Genomic DNA, 14,691 nt, shown 5'->3' on the forward strand with positions numbered 1-14,691 from the left:
TTGAGGGTACGATTTCTCTTGTTGTCAGTAGGAGGCTGCACCTGGTTCTGTTCATTCACAGTGGGTTTGGAGGCCTGCTCCAGGAACTGGATGATCAGCTGAACGGGAGGGAGGATCTGCTGAGACAGAAAAATCAGAATTTGACTTACCGGTAATTCGGTTTTCATGAGATCACCATGACGGGCCACAAGGAGATGGACCCCTGACCTCTGTAGGGCAGGAACAGAGAAAGGTTAAAACAACCCCTTCCTCCACCATACATCAGTGCTTTCCAAAATTATTTAAAACGGTATTAAGGTTCCAGGAAGGATTGCAAGATTTTAGTGTGGGTCTCAGTCTTGCTGCCGCTCTCATGAATCTTCTCATCCACCTGTGGCTTGCCAAGTCCACATCAAAGAAACAGCTGAGTGCCGATACCTGTACTTTTAGAGTAGATGGCTTAAGACCTAACTCTAGGCCCTGCCGGAGAAAATCTAAGATTTGTTAAATCTTTGGACTAACTAGGTTAGGAGAAGATTCCCCTGACCAAGAGCAGGACCTCTTCCAGATTTTCAGTTATATGGCCAATGTTACCTTTTTCCTACTGGCCTTGAGAGCAACTATGACCTTATCTGAAAGTCCTTGATGCCTCAGTATTTCGACCTCAGGATCCAGGCTGTTCGCTTTAAGAATTCTGGATGGGGATATAGGATCGGCCCTTGATGTAGAAGGTCTTTCCTGAGTGGGAGAGACCATGGCTGGGAGATAAGAGTCTTTTTAAGGAAGGAGAAACCAACTCCTTTTGGCCAGAAGGGGGTCACCAGGATTATAGTCGAAATCTCTTGTAGGATTTCTGTGAATTGCTCTCGAATAATTGGTATTAGAGGGAATGCATAACCAGGTTCCAGTACCATGTCGTGGCAAATGCGTCCCAAGGATTGCCCCTGGGATCAGCGAACAGACTCTGTTCACTTTTTGTCTGTCTTTGATGCAAATAAGTCTATGTCTGGTGTCACCCCATCTGTCTACTATCATCTTGAATAATTCTGGATTTAGGGACCATTTTGTTTGGTCCAATGTGTGATGGCTCAGGTAGTCCGCTTTGCTGATATGAGAGTCCTTTGAGGTAAGTCGCCGAGATAGACCTCACATTCCTTTCCGCCCCAGTGAAATATCCTTGTTTGAAAGGTCTAGGAGCTTCTTTGATTTTGTGCTACTTGATGTAAGAGGCTAAGTCACCATCAATGTATTGTCCTGACAGTGGTGATTATGAAGGGTCTCTTCGCCACCTTTAAAGCTTCCCATCACTGCACTCAGCTCCCTGAAGTTTGAGTAATGGCTGCTTTCCCAAAAGGTCCAGGAACATTGGTAATAGGAGTCCCCCAATTTTTACACCCCAGCCCAACTGGCTGGCATCGGTCTTGATCTGGACATACGGAGACTTCCTCCAGGCCCTCCCTGTGAGAGATTGCTGCTCACCTTCCACCAGTTTAAGGAGGTCTTTACATAGCCTGGAATGTGAACCTTGCGATCGAAAGACTTCTATTGTTTGTCCCAGATGTCCAGAATCCAGGACTGCATGGGATGGAATGCAGCTGGCTCCATATTACTGATGGGATACAGGCCGACAATGTTCCCAGCAAACTCATAGCTTCTCTCACAGAGCAGACTCTCTTCCTCTTGAAGGTAATTTTTTCCCCCAAAGCCTAAATCTTGTCTGTGGGCAGGAAAGTGGCCTGTGACTGCAAGTCCAGGATGACACCCAGGAACCGTACTCTGGTCGATGGATGTAGACAGGATTTCTGAGGATTGACGATCCAGCCCAGCTCATCTAGAGTGGATAAAAAAGTGTCTAGATCTGTTAGTAATTGATCTACCGTATCTCCCACTAGTAGGAAATAGTCTAGATAGGGAATCAGATTCAGCTCCTTCTGTCTCAAGAATGCGACCATCTCCATCACCAATTTTGTGACTATTCTGGGAGCCGAGGAAATTCCAAACGGAAGAACCGTAAATTGAAAATGGCAAAGTGTTGCCATGCTGGTCTTTTATGGCGAATCTTAGACATTTTTGAGAGTTGTGGTGGATCGGGATGTGATAGTACGTGTCTTAGGTCCACAGTACAAATCCATGTGTTCTTTTTTTATTATTTTATTAGGGGAATTAGGGATCCCAGGGATTCCATCCTGAATTTCCTGTAGGCAATATACTTGTTGAGGAATCTCAGATTTATAATCATACGGAATGACCCTTCCTTCTTTTTTTTACAAGAAAGAGACTGGAGTAAAATCCCTGGCCCTGTTCTGAGACTGGGACCTAAATTACGACTCCTAGATCTATGAGGTCTTTGATACTTTTCCAAATGCTGCTCTGAGCTTTCCCTGACCCCAGATTTGATATTCAAAATCTCCTCGGGGGACTGAAGAAAATTCTATCTTGTAGCCTACTTTGACTACCTCCTGGGCCCAGGAATTTGATGTTATCTTTTCCCAGGCAGATAGAAAATTCTTCAGTCTTCCCGCCACTCTGGTGTCATTGTTTATCGCTGGGTTTACTCTGGGGGTTAAGGAGAAACCCTCTCCCTTTACCTCCTTTGGGGTAACTCCAGCGGGCCTGACTTCCCTTTCCCTCTGTAGGATCTCTCTTGGAACGAAAGAGAGTTTCCTCCATAAAAAAGGTCTATCCTCTGGAAATCCCTTCTTTGATCTGAACTTTTCCAGGATCTTGTCTAAGACTGGGCCGAAGACATATTCACCTGAAAAGTGATAGAACATAACTTCATTTCAAAGTTTTGTCCCCAGACAAAAATTTCATCCAGAGGGCACGACGTGCTGCGTTAGAAAGACCTGCATCCTTGGCAGAAAATCTGATGGACTCCGCGGAAGCAGTCCGCTAAACAGGCCGTAGCGATTTAAGGAGAGGGATAGAGTTTATTATTTCTTCCCTGGGGGTCTTATTCCTCAAATGGGATTCTAACTTGCAATGTTAGATTTGAGATTAAATAGACGCCTTCCAAGATTTGCGTAATAATCTATCAGCTTTCCTCTCCATGGGCTCTCAATGTGATGCGTCCTCGAAGGGCAACAAGGTTTTTTTTATTGCCACTTGTACATCTATCTTGGGGATCTCGCCAAATAGTTTAGACTCTGCCGATTCAAACAACAGGCGGTTCTTGTATCCTCTGGACACCCCAAGCATCCTCTCAGGGTCTGACCATTCTTCTAAGATCACCTCTTTAATGTTTTCGTTAATTGGGAATACTCTGGCTCTTTTTGCCCTTAGACCCCCAAACATCTCCTCCTGAATGGAGTGAGGTTTTTGAACGTCCTCCACCCCCATGGTGGCTCTTACAGCTTTTCGGAGGTCCGACATATCATCAGTGGCAAAGTTACATTTTTTACTGCCCTCAGTGATCTCTCCTTCTGAAAGGGGGTCCTCCTCCCACTGCCTGGAAGGGGAAGCATCGTCACCCATGCATTCGGAATCAGAAGAGGAGGGTGGAATTATTTTTTGCCTTTTGGGAGGTAAGTGTCCCTGGTCAGACTACAACCTCTGGGATAATGTAAATATAAAACAATATATACAAAATATATATGGAAAAAAGTCAATCCTGAGTCCCAACAAGGACAGGTACTTGCGCTGCTGGTCCCGATAAGGTGTGGTAGGTAGTTCACACTGAATGATCAAGGAATAGTGGTTTTGGAACCGCGCTGCTCGAGGCTATGTAATCCGTTTTGCCAGTGGATATAGCAGGGCACCCGCTTCTCTCCTCTTCACCTAAAGGGGATCCAATCCTTCACAGACCGCCTCCTCTACAGGGTCAAGAAGATTTCGCAAGATAGTGAAGTACCCTCTATTACGTTGGTTTAAAGGTTTTATTGTACTCACAAGAGTTTGCAGAAAACAGGCATAAAATACAAAGACCCGTCTCGTTCCTGCCCGACCCGGGTTTCGCTCACTGGCTTCCTCAGGGGCGACAACTGCGCATGTCCGCAGTCAGGCCCTTTAATAGTCCGGCCTCTTATATTACAAGTGCCGATATCGGCCCAAATCACATTCGCATTTTCATACCTACTTGTTACAAATCAAGCAAACTCAGTAAAAAAATACATCATTTTAAAATTACTTTCTAAAAAACACCCTTTCCTTTCTCGGGTTACCGCTGTTATACAAAGGATCTCATTTGTCTTGTTCCAGACCTGCGTCTTACATATCACCTAAAAAGCTCTTTCTCGTTCCGGATTATATAGTCAGTATTTCAGTCTTCTAAAGTTATTCTATTTGCACTTACTATTACATGCACATTTGTCATTACATGCACATTTATCATTATACTTCCCGTTGCACCATTACACTTGCCATTGTATATAGTCCCACCCTCCTATGTCCACGTCATTCAGGTGTTCTCAGCCCTCCTTCCTCACAATATCCACGTCACCTAGCCTCGGCGCCCGTCAGGTGGCCACGCCCTCTGACGTGCCTCAAAGGTCCTCAAGAAGGATGGCAGAGAACTCACCGAATGACGTCACAAGGAACGTTCATATTATGCAGGGTTTTAAGTCAAATTCAATATTCAGGCCCCCAGGCTGCAGGGTCCCCAGCTGGTAGATCCATTCCACTTCTTTTTTGTTGATCTGTGCCAGCGAGTCCCCTCCTCGCCAGTGCGGCTTGACAACTTCCACTCCGGCAAACTTCAAACCTCGCGGATCTTTCCCATGCATAAGTTTGAAGTGAGCCGACACACTGTGAGTCATCAATCCCTTCTTAATATTCCTTACATGTTCCTGAATCCTTATTTTTAATTTTCTCACTGTCCTGCCAACGTACTGGAGCTCACAAGGACACTCCAGCACGTATATGATCCCCTCATTTTCACATGAACAGTTCCCTTTTATACGGAACTCTTCACCATTTTTTTTCGATACCATACAGTTGATGTTTTTTAAACGTCCTTTATTGTCCCGGTTTCTGCATCCAGTGCAGAAGCCGCACCATGTGAATTTTCCTCCATCTTTCCTCGATTTTACATTTACTGGGGGAATAGCGCTATGAACAAGCTTCGTTTTGATGTTCGCCGCTTTTCTAAAGATAAAGGAGGGATTGTCGGGTATGACCTTACCTAACACTGGGTCGTTCTTTAGGACGCGCCAGTTCTTTTTCACCGCTTTTTTAATCTTATCAGCCATCGAACAATACTTTGTCGCAAAAGAGAATCTGTAGTCTTTTTCATTATTTTTCTTTTTTGTGTCCTCCCTGTCTTGCTTACATTCATTTTCTTTCTTTTCTCCCCTTCTACCGCTTTAATGCATGTGCATTAAAGCGGTAGAAGGGGAGAAAAAGAAAGAAAATGAATGTAAGCAAGACAGGGAGGACACAAAAAAGAAAAAGAATGAAAAAGACTACAGATTCTCTTTTGCGACAAAGTATTGTTCGATGGCTGATAAGATTAAAAAAGCGGTGAAAAAGAACTGGCGCGTCCTAAAGAACGACCCAGTGTTAGGTAAGGTCATACCCGACAATCCCTCCTTTATCTTTAGAAAAGCGGCGAACATCAAAACAAAGCTTGTTCATAGCGCTATTCCCCCAGTAAATGTAAAATCGAGGAAAGATGGAGGAAAATTCACATGGTGCGGCTTCTGCACTGGATGCAGAAACCGGGACAATAAAGGACGTTTAAAAAACATCAACTGTATGGTATCGAAAAAAAATGGTGAAGAGTTCCGTATAAAAGGGAACTGTTCATGTGAAAATGAGGGGATCATATACGTGCTGGAGTGTCCTTGTGAGCTCCAGTACGTTGGCAGGACAGTGAGAAAATTAAAAATAAGGATTCAGGAACATGTAAGGAATATTAAGAAGGGATTGATGACTCACAGTGTGTCGGCTCACTTCAAACTTATGCATGGGAAAGATCCGCGAGGTTTGAAGTTTGCCGGAGTGGAAGTTGTCAAGCCGCACTGGCGAGGAGGGGACTCGCTGGCACAGATCAACAAAAAAGAAGTGGAATGGATCTACCAGCTGGGGACCCTGCAGCCTGGGGGCCTGAATATTGAATTTGACTTAAAACCCTGCATAATATGAACGTTCCTTGTGACGTCATTCGGTGAGTTCTCTGCCATCCTTCTTGAGGACCTTTGAGGCACGTCAGAGGGCGTGGCCACCTGACGGGCGCCGAGGCTAGGTGACGTGGATATTGTGAGGAAGGAGGGCTGAGAACACCTGAATGACGTGGACATAGGAGGGTGGGACTATATACAATGGCAAGTGTAATGGTGCAACGGGAAGTATAATGATAAATGTGCATGTAATGACAAATGTGCATGTAATAGTAAGTGCAAATAGAATAACTTTAGAAGACTGAAATACTGACTATATAATCCGGAACGAGAAAGAGCTTTTTAGGTGATATGTAAGACGCAGGTCTGGAACAAGACAAATGAGATCCTTTGTATAACAGCGGTAACCCGAGAAAGGAAAGGGTGTTTTTTAGAAAGTAATTTTAAAATGATGTATTTTTTACTGAGTTTGCTTGATTTGTAACAAGTAGGTATGAAAATGCGAATGTGATTTGGGCCGATATCGGCACTTGTAATATAAGAGGCCGGACTATTTAAAGGGCCTGACTGCGGACATGCGCAGTTGTCGCCCCTGAGGAAGCCAGTGAGCGAAACCCGGGTCGGGCAGGAACGAGACGGGTCTTTTGTATTTTATGCCTGTTTTCTGCAAACTCTTGTGAGTACAATAAAACCTTTTAAACCAACGTAATAGAGGGTACTTCACTATCTTGCGAAATCTTCTTGACCCTGTAGAGGAGGCGGTCTGTGAAGGATTGGATCCCCTTTAGGTGAAGAGGAGAGAAGCGGGTGCCCTGCTATATCCACTGGCAAAACGGATTACATAGCCTCGAGCAGCGCGGTTCCAAAACCACTATTCTGGGATAATGTAGCCTTGACCTCCTCCTGAATCATGGAATGGAACTCGTACTTTAGAGAGACCCGTTCCTGCCAGACAGAGATACAATCCTGCAGATCTTTTTAGGGTAACCGCCCGGTACGTTTTTGAAACAGGAGATACACTTTGCAGTTTTCTTTGTTTCTTCTGTGCCTCTTTAAATTACCTTGTGGCCCTGTAATAACCGGATGGTGATTAAACAAAACCCGCAGGATAATAAGCAATCCCCGCAGGGAACTTACAGAAGGCATAGTTGGAGCATCAAGCTCTCTGGGGGAGTACGGCTCAGGACCCGACATCTTGATCCAGATCACAGATCAGATCCGACATGTGGCTACACCGCTATGCTCCCCGGCATTTTTTTAAAGCCTGGACGCCACTGCCGCGCAGCACCCTCCTCTCGCGTCACTTCCTGGCCAAGTCGGAAGTGACGTACTCCAAACGCATCGCACGCCGGGCGCTCACTCCAGCTTTAACCCAACAGGGGCAAGGAGGAGGACGCAACCCCGGGAGTAGGCTCCGGATCAACAAGAGCTAGCCCTCTCGTCTCTCCCATGCTCAGCATTGGTACTAGACCACCGGCAAGCAGGGGGGCGACACTTAGTCAGATAAGTGCCAGGAACACTTCACCACTGGGAGTTTCATGTTCCATGTAAAAATAAGAAAAACTTCTTCCTTCATCTCCCTGGCAAACAGGCAGACCTTGCTCTGCCCCACCTTCTGTAGGGACAGGAAACACTGGTGTATGGTGGAGGAAGGGGGTGTTTTAACCTCTCTCTGTTCCTGCTCCTACAGAGGTCAGGGGTCAACCTCAACCAGAACACAGGGCAGCTTCTGCACCTAGCCAAAAAGCTGTCATTTTCACATAGCTTTCAGCAAATTTCCCAGGAACTACACAATTTTACCTACAAAGCCACAAGACCATTAGGGTTCAAGCACACGACCCTATGTATTTTGCAGTCCGCAAAATACGGATCCACCAAAAATATGATGATGATGTCCGTGTACATTCCGTATTTTGCAAAATGGAACAGCCGGGGCCCCTAATAGAACAGTCCTATCCTTGTCCGTAATGTGGACAATAATAGGATATGTTGTATTATTTTGCGGAACGGACATACAGAAATGGAATGCACATGGAGTAACTTTATTTATTTTTTTGCTGACCCATTAAAATGAATGAACGGTCCGCAAAAAAAGCAAACAAAAAAACGGAACAGACACGGAAAGAAAAAAATGTTGTGTGCTACTCTCACAGTCAAACTGTGATTTGTGCAGTCTCGCTTTGATATGCTCAAAATTGTGATTTGACCATTCTGTGCGAACTCACCCTAAGAGCGCATGTACAGTATTTTGCATTCCACAATTTGCAGAACTGCAAATTACGTATACCATCTGCGTTGCATCTGCATTTTTGCGGACTCATTGTGTTCAATGGGTCCGTGGTCAGCATTTTACGGCCAAATACAGGACATGTTCTACCTTTTTGTAGAACAGACACACGGGTGCGGAAAGCGCATGGATCATCCATGTGCTTTCCGCATACATATGTTAGTTCCGCAAAAAGAATATTCTGCAAAATAAAAACCACAGACCCACTGAAAAAAAATGGGTCTGCAAAATAAAAATTTAATAAATGCAGATGGTACAAAAATCACATCTTCAACTTGCAGACCGCAAATCGGACACGGTTGTGTGCATGAGGCCTAAAGCTGACCACAGAGGTAAAGAAGCTACCTCAAATACAACAACATTTTTATAGCTGATATCGGGCCATCGCGGACCAAATGTGAACATAGCCCTGCACCTGGCTAAGGTTACATTTACATGCACTGGATGTGGATTCAGACAATTTTCTTGCAATGCTGTGGAGAATCACTGTGAAAGGGAATACCTGGGAAGTCCTTCTGTAGATGAGCCTCCAACAAAGAGACATCCAGCAAGAATTCAAACCAGGACGTCTGTGGAGGGGTACAAGGACGGCTGGAAGTGGCTGCCTCTCTGTCTGCAGCCTCGGCACTCATCTTCTTCGCCTGCACCTTCTCACTTGCTGCATTTTTCTTCTTCATTTGGTCAGTGATATCTACCAAGAAATAAAGGATGTTTAACACAACACCGGCTAAGTAGATGAGGTTTTCAAAATCTCATGCACACGCTGCAGAAATGTTCTATGTGAATATAGATCTGCGGTGTATGAAAGGGAAAGGGTGAGATCTGGGGGAAATCCGTATCAAATCCGCAACAAAAATCAGCAAGTAACACTTTTGGTGTGGATTTGGTGCAGAAACACAGTAAAAGCCACATGGCAAATCCACACATACTCTAATAGGGTTCGCTCTTAACGAACATTGGTGTGAATGGTTATGTGCCAGTTCAATACTTAATCACTACCAGAATGTGTATATATATTCCACTCTCAGAAACACACTTTGTAATCATCACACAATGGAAAGTTCCACCACTTTCTACACGACCAGAAAATGAATAAAGAAGATCTGGAAAACTTCCCATCTGAGACAATGGGGGCATATCTTGGTCCAACCTCTGGGACAAGCACCTATAAGACAATGGGGGAATATTCTAGCGATATTCTCCCAATCTCTGAGATACAAAAACCCCTTTAAAAGGAGTTGTTGCACAAAAAAATATTCCACAGTTTTCAAACCAGCACCTGGATCTGGATACTTTTGTAATTGCATTCACAGAGTGAACGTAACCCTGTTCAAGGGAATATAGTAGAATTAGGTCAATTATTAAACATGCTTCACAGGATAACCATTAAGTCTAAGACATAACTTTTATTTGTCAATATTTAAATATTGGACCCTTAAGTATGAATATAAATGAAAAAAATAGAAAATCAAATAAAAAAAAATCTATCTATATATCGCTGGTCTCCTTGGTAGCAGGACAGGCTTATGATGGATTCAATGGGGTCATATCCCTAATGTTGACCCTACTGCGATGGCCCTGCCTGTATTTTTTCATTTATATTCATACCTAAGGGTCCAATATTTTAATATTGACAAATAAAAGTTATGTCTTATCTTTTGTAATTGCATGCAATTAAACATTTAGTATAGCTACTGATTTATTTAATAAAATGAATCTGTACAGCGCCACCTGCTGTTAGTTTTTTTCTTATTTCTTTGACCTGCTCTCTGAGAAGGCCGCACATGCTCAGTTTCATCCTTCAACTGCCTCCTGAGCTGTGATAGGTAGAGAATGGACACGCCCCCTTATCTGCAGCAGAATAGACGCTCCCCTTGAGCTGTCAGCCTGATATAAATCTAGCAGAGCAATGAATGGGGAGATCTCTGGATCCATGTGAGGTACAGGGCTGGGTCTAGCTTTGTTAGTAAGAGATTGTCCTCCCTCTGCCTACTCCCTCTCTTATCTAACAGCCCCCCGGCTCCTTCCCATCCCTAATTCCCCACCACACCTACCCCAATAATTTATACCTCCCGAGGCCTTGCACTACTTCTCTCCGATTATAGGCTAATTTTAACTATGCTATGACTACGGATTTATTGCTTGTATTTGAGCCACATTATGGACTCCTCCTTGTAATTGTCTGTAATATCCTTCTTGATAAATAGAAAGAGACTTCCCCTACTTTAATATGTCCGATTTTCATATTTCACATTAATCATGGGATAACCCATTAAATGCATCTGTCAAAGTATAAACTGCTGGTGGTGCTTGATCAATGATCACACAAGCAGGGTGTTGCCCCCTTTGTTTTGGGTTCTGCAACAGAGTACATGTTGGGGCAGGGTCACATTAATACTGGGTGGTATCTCCCCTTGCTGCCTCTGTAATGATCATACAGATGCTGAATATCATCCCGTGGCATGCATGCTGTTCAGCCAAGATGCTCCACCAAGATCACACACTGCCCGCGCTACACAACGCGCTCCCCACGGTAGGGCTGGATGATTATTCAAATTAATTATTCATTTAATAATTCTTCATTTTAGTTCCTGACAATTAGGGATGAAAAATCCAAAGTTGATTCGCATAAAACTTTGTTCTAATACTGTACGGAGCAGGAGCTCCATACAGTATTAGAATGTATTGGCTCCGATGAGCCAAAGTGTTTGTGCAATAACTTCATAAATTAATTTGTACTGTACAAAACCATTTCCCGAACTTGGGTTCGGTTCCAAGGTACCACTGGTACTGGTTTTTCTTGCAAGACTTCGCGAAGCAATAATTTTGGCTCATCGGAGCCAATACATTCTAATACTGCTCCTGCTCCGTACAGTATTGGAACAAAGTTTTATGCAAATCGACTTCGGATGTTTCATCCAAAGTCAATTCGCTCATCCCTACCGACAATATTGATTATTATTATCTTTTTTAAATCTTCATATCGATTTTTTTTCTTTTGGAGTGCCATATCGGCGCAGAATGTGCGGGTATTTTCAGTCCTTGACATTAATCCTGTCATGGTTGGCAGAGGCTGAAAAGACCTGCGCATTCTGTGCTCAAACAGTGCTGCAGGGGGAGGGGGGGGGGGAAGAAAAAAAATTATATATATATAAATTTTTCAAAGAAGAGGCAGCACTCCAAGATATGGTGAATAACGACCCGTTATTCACCATATCTTGGAGTGCTGCCTCTTCTTTGAAAAATTTATAACAAATTGACCCGACGGCCTAAGGTCAGAGGATTTTTTGCACTCGGCTCCACCAGTTAAGTAGTGCTGCTGCTATTTTCTTTGTGTTTTATTATTGGACTTATACAGCTCTGCACTGCCACTTTAGTTCGTTTTAATTACAACATGGACCCCCCCGATGTGTTCACATATACCAAGGAGGACGAAGACAGGATCCTACAGGGCCTGGTGAGTGATCCCCAGTTTTTATCCACTCCCACTACAGTCGATCTTAAAAAACAGTATGAAGCTGATGCCAAAAAAATTGCTTCCATGGACTTGCACCTTATGACATTAGGTCAATATTATAAAGAACATAGGATTCCCAGGGGGATCCGCTCACAGTTGAAACCCAATTTATTCCCTGGCGGCTCAGCATGCGCACTTAAGTTTGTGCAAATATCAAATAAATACGCTTTCGATATTATACTGCTCAACTTAGAATTTTTGCAACAAGAACTAGTGGAAGTGAAGGAGAGACATCTGAAAACAAAGATGGCACTACAGTCACTACTTAATGCAGAGGAATGGAATCAGTATGAACAAAATTGTACCCTGTATCTGGACAGATTCATTAAAGATCAAGAAAGCATAAAAAGAAAAAAATGGCAACGTGACTCTGACGATTATGCCAGAGGAAGGATATATACCTGGCAAGAAGATATACAAAGGAGACAAATGCCACCATATCGTTCTATGAATAGGAAACAATATCCACAATTTAACTCACAACAGCAGCAACAACAACAAAATAATATGACAACAGCACCTACATCGGATACTGCATCAACCTCAATGCCTTTTTTAGGCCAGGGACTTACATCAAAAGAACCAGACGAGGAGGGAGAAAACATCACAAATGGAGAAAACATCAAAAACTTCAAGAATCAGAGACCGCAGAAACAGACAACACGTCGCAAAGGGGGCAAACAGTAGGGGTGGAAGAGTCTTTTATCTCCAAGCCAACTGTGGTAAATATGTCTTCAGTCTCACTGTCTGATGCACAGATAGCCTTATTGTCAAAGGGTTTGTCATTTTGCCCCTCTACAAGGGTCGATTGGTTTCAGCTTGAGGTGGATATGCAGCGTTTGTTCAGGAATATCAAATTGCAAATTTGGTTCTCTGAACATCCACCTCCGGCTGACCATGTATCGATCACTGGTGGGTCTGAGCTCACTCTGGGACAGGTAAAACTGACTCCTAAGAGTGATTTCATACCACAGATTAACCACCACACGGTTGAAACATTTATTAAGGCTGTGACACTGGATATTAGTGGACTGAAATCTAGGGTCCATGATACACCTCTGCAACATCCAAATATGACCTCAACTGACATCAGAATGTTGGACGAATTGTGCCATGACAACAGCCTCACCATAAAACCAGCCGATAAAGGCGGTGCGGTTGTTGTCATGGACACGTCCTGGTATATGGGTGAAATAAGGAGACAGCTGAATGACTTGAATGTCTATAAGGAACTGCCAGGGGATCCAAAATTTGAATATATCAAAAAAATAAAAACGGTTTTAGATTTGGCACGTGATCATGGGATCATTGATGAGGGTGTATATAATTTTTTGCTCATTGAAAATCCTCGGACACCAATGATCTATGTATTGCCAAAAATACATAAGTCCCTTACGAACCCCCCTGGGAGACCCATTGTGTCGGGCATTGATTCGATCTGTTCCCATGTTTCAATCTTTCTGGACCGCTTACTCCGCACCTATGCAATTAATACCAAGTCCTATATTAGGGACACAGAGGATTTCTTGGAAAAGATCTCCTCAGTAAAAGTACCTGATGGATGTTTGGTGGCATCTTTTGATGTCACCAGCCTCTATACCTCCATAGATCACGAGCGAGGAGTTAATGCGGTCAGAAGATGTTTGGAACATAGTGAGTACTCAGGAATGTGTTGTGATTTTATTATTCAGCTCTTGAATCTGGTCCTGAGACATAATTATTTTATGTTTGGGGAACAGTTTTTTCTGCAACTGCGTGGGACCGCAATGGGGTCCAATGTGGCCCCCACGTATGCAAATGTATTCATGGCGTCACTTGAGGAAGATCTTGTCTATGTGTCCCACCACTTCAGTAAAGTACTGGGGTGGTGGCGATACATAGACGACGTCTTCCTCATTTGGCGGGGGGACATTGGATCCCTGGAACAATTTCATAGCTATCTGAATGAGATGGATAGTGAGATTGCGTTTACATTAACACATTCCGATAAACAGGTTCAGTTTCTCGACACAATGGTATCCATAGTTGGTGAGAGATTGTCTACGGACATCTTCACCAAATCCACTGACTGCAACACATTATTACGGTATGAAAGCTGTCACCCTAGAGCATGTATTGATTCCCTACCACGCAGTCAATTACTGCGGGTAAGGAGAATCGTACAGGACCCAAAAAACTTACCTGTCAGGTATGGAGAAATGGTCAAGAAGTTTAGACAGAGGGGATACCCGCAAAAAAATCTAGCTAGACATCTGAAGAGAATACAGTATCCACAGGAAGAGGGAGAGAGAAGACCAAAATTTGAACAGATCCCTTTTGTAACAACTTACTCCGAACAAAGTAAGGATATAGCCGGTATTTTAAAAAAACACTGGCCTATCCTACGGAGTAACTTCCCCAAGATTGAGAAATTTATGAGACCTCCTCTCTTATCGTATAGACGGCCCACTAACCTGAGAGACAGATTAGTGAGAGCCGATGTCCCTATTAAAAAGAAGGTGCAGACATTTTTAGGTGCAAGGAGGACGGGGTGTTTCCCGTGCCTTTCATGCGTGAACTGCACTTATATGATTAAGGGTAATGTCTTTATACATCCGGGAACTGGGGTACAATATGACATCCGCCATTATTTGACGTGTGACAGCACGTTTGTAATTTACGTGTTGAAATGTCCATGTGGTCTCCTCTATGTGGGGGAGACCACATGTGACATGAAAACGCGGTTAAACAATCACCGGTTCTCGATAAGACGCAAAAGATTGGACTTACCAGTCCCTAAACACTTTGTGGAGTATGGACATACTGAGAAAGACCTTAAGTGCATTATTATAGACCAGGTACAGAGGGGTAGG

Source organism: Bufo gargarizans, chromosome 5, assembly GCF_014858855.1.
Source record: "Bufo gargarizans isolate SCDJY-AF-19 chromosome 5, ASM1485885v1, whole genome shotgun sequence".
In the NCBI taxonomy this organism is placed as follows: Eukaryota; Metazoa; Chordata; class Amphibia; order Anura; family Bufonidae; genus Bufo; species Bufo gargarizans.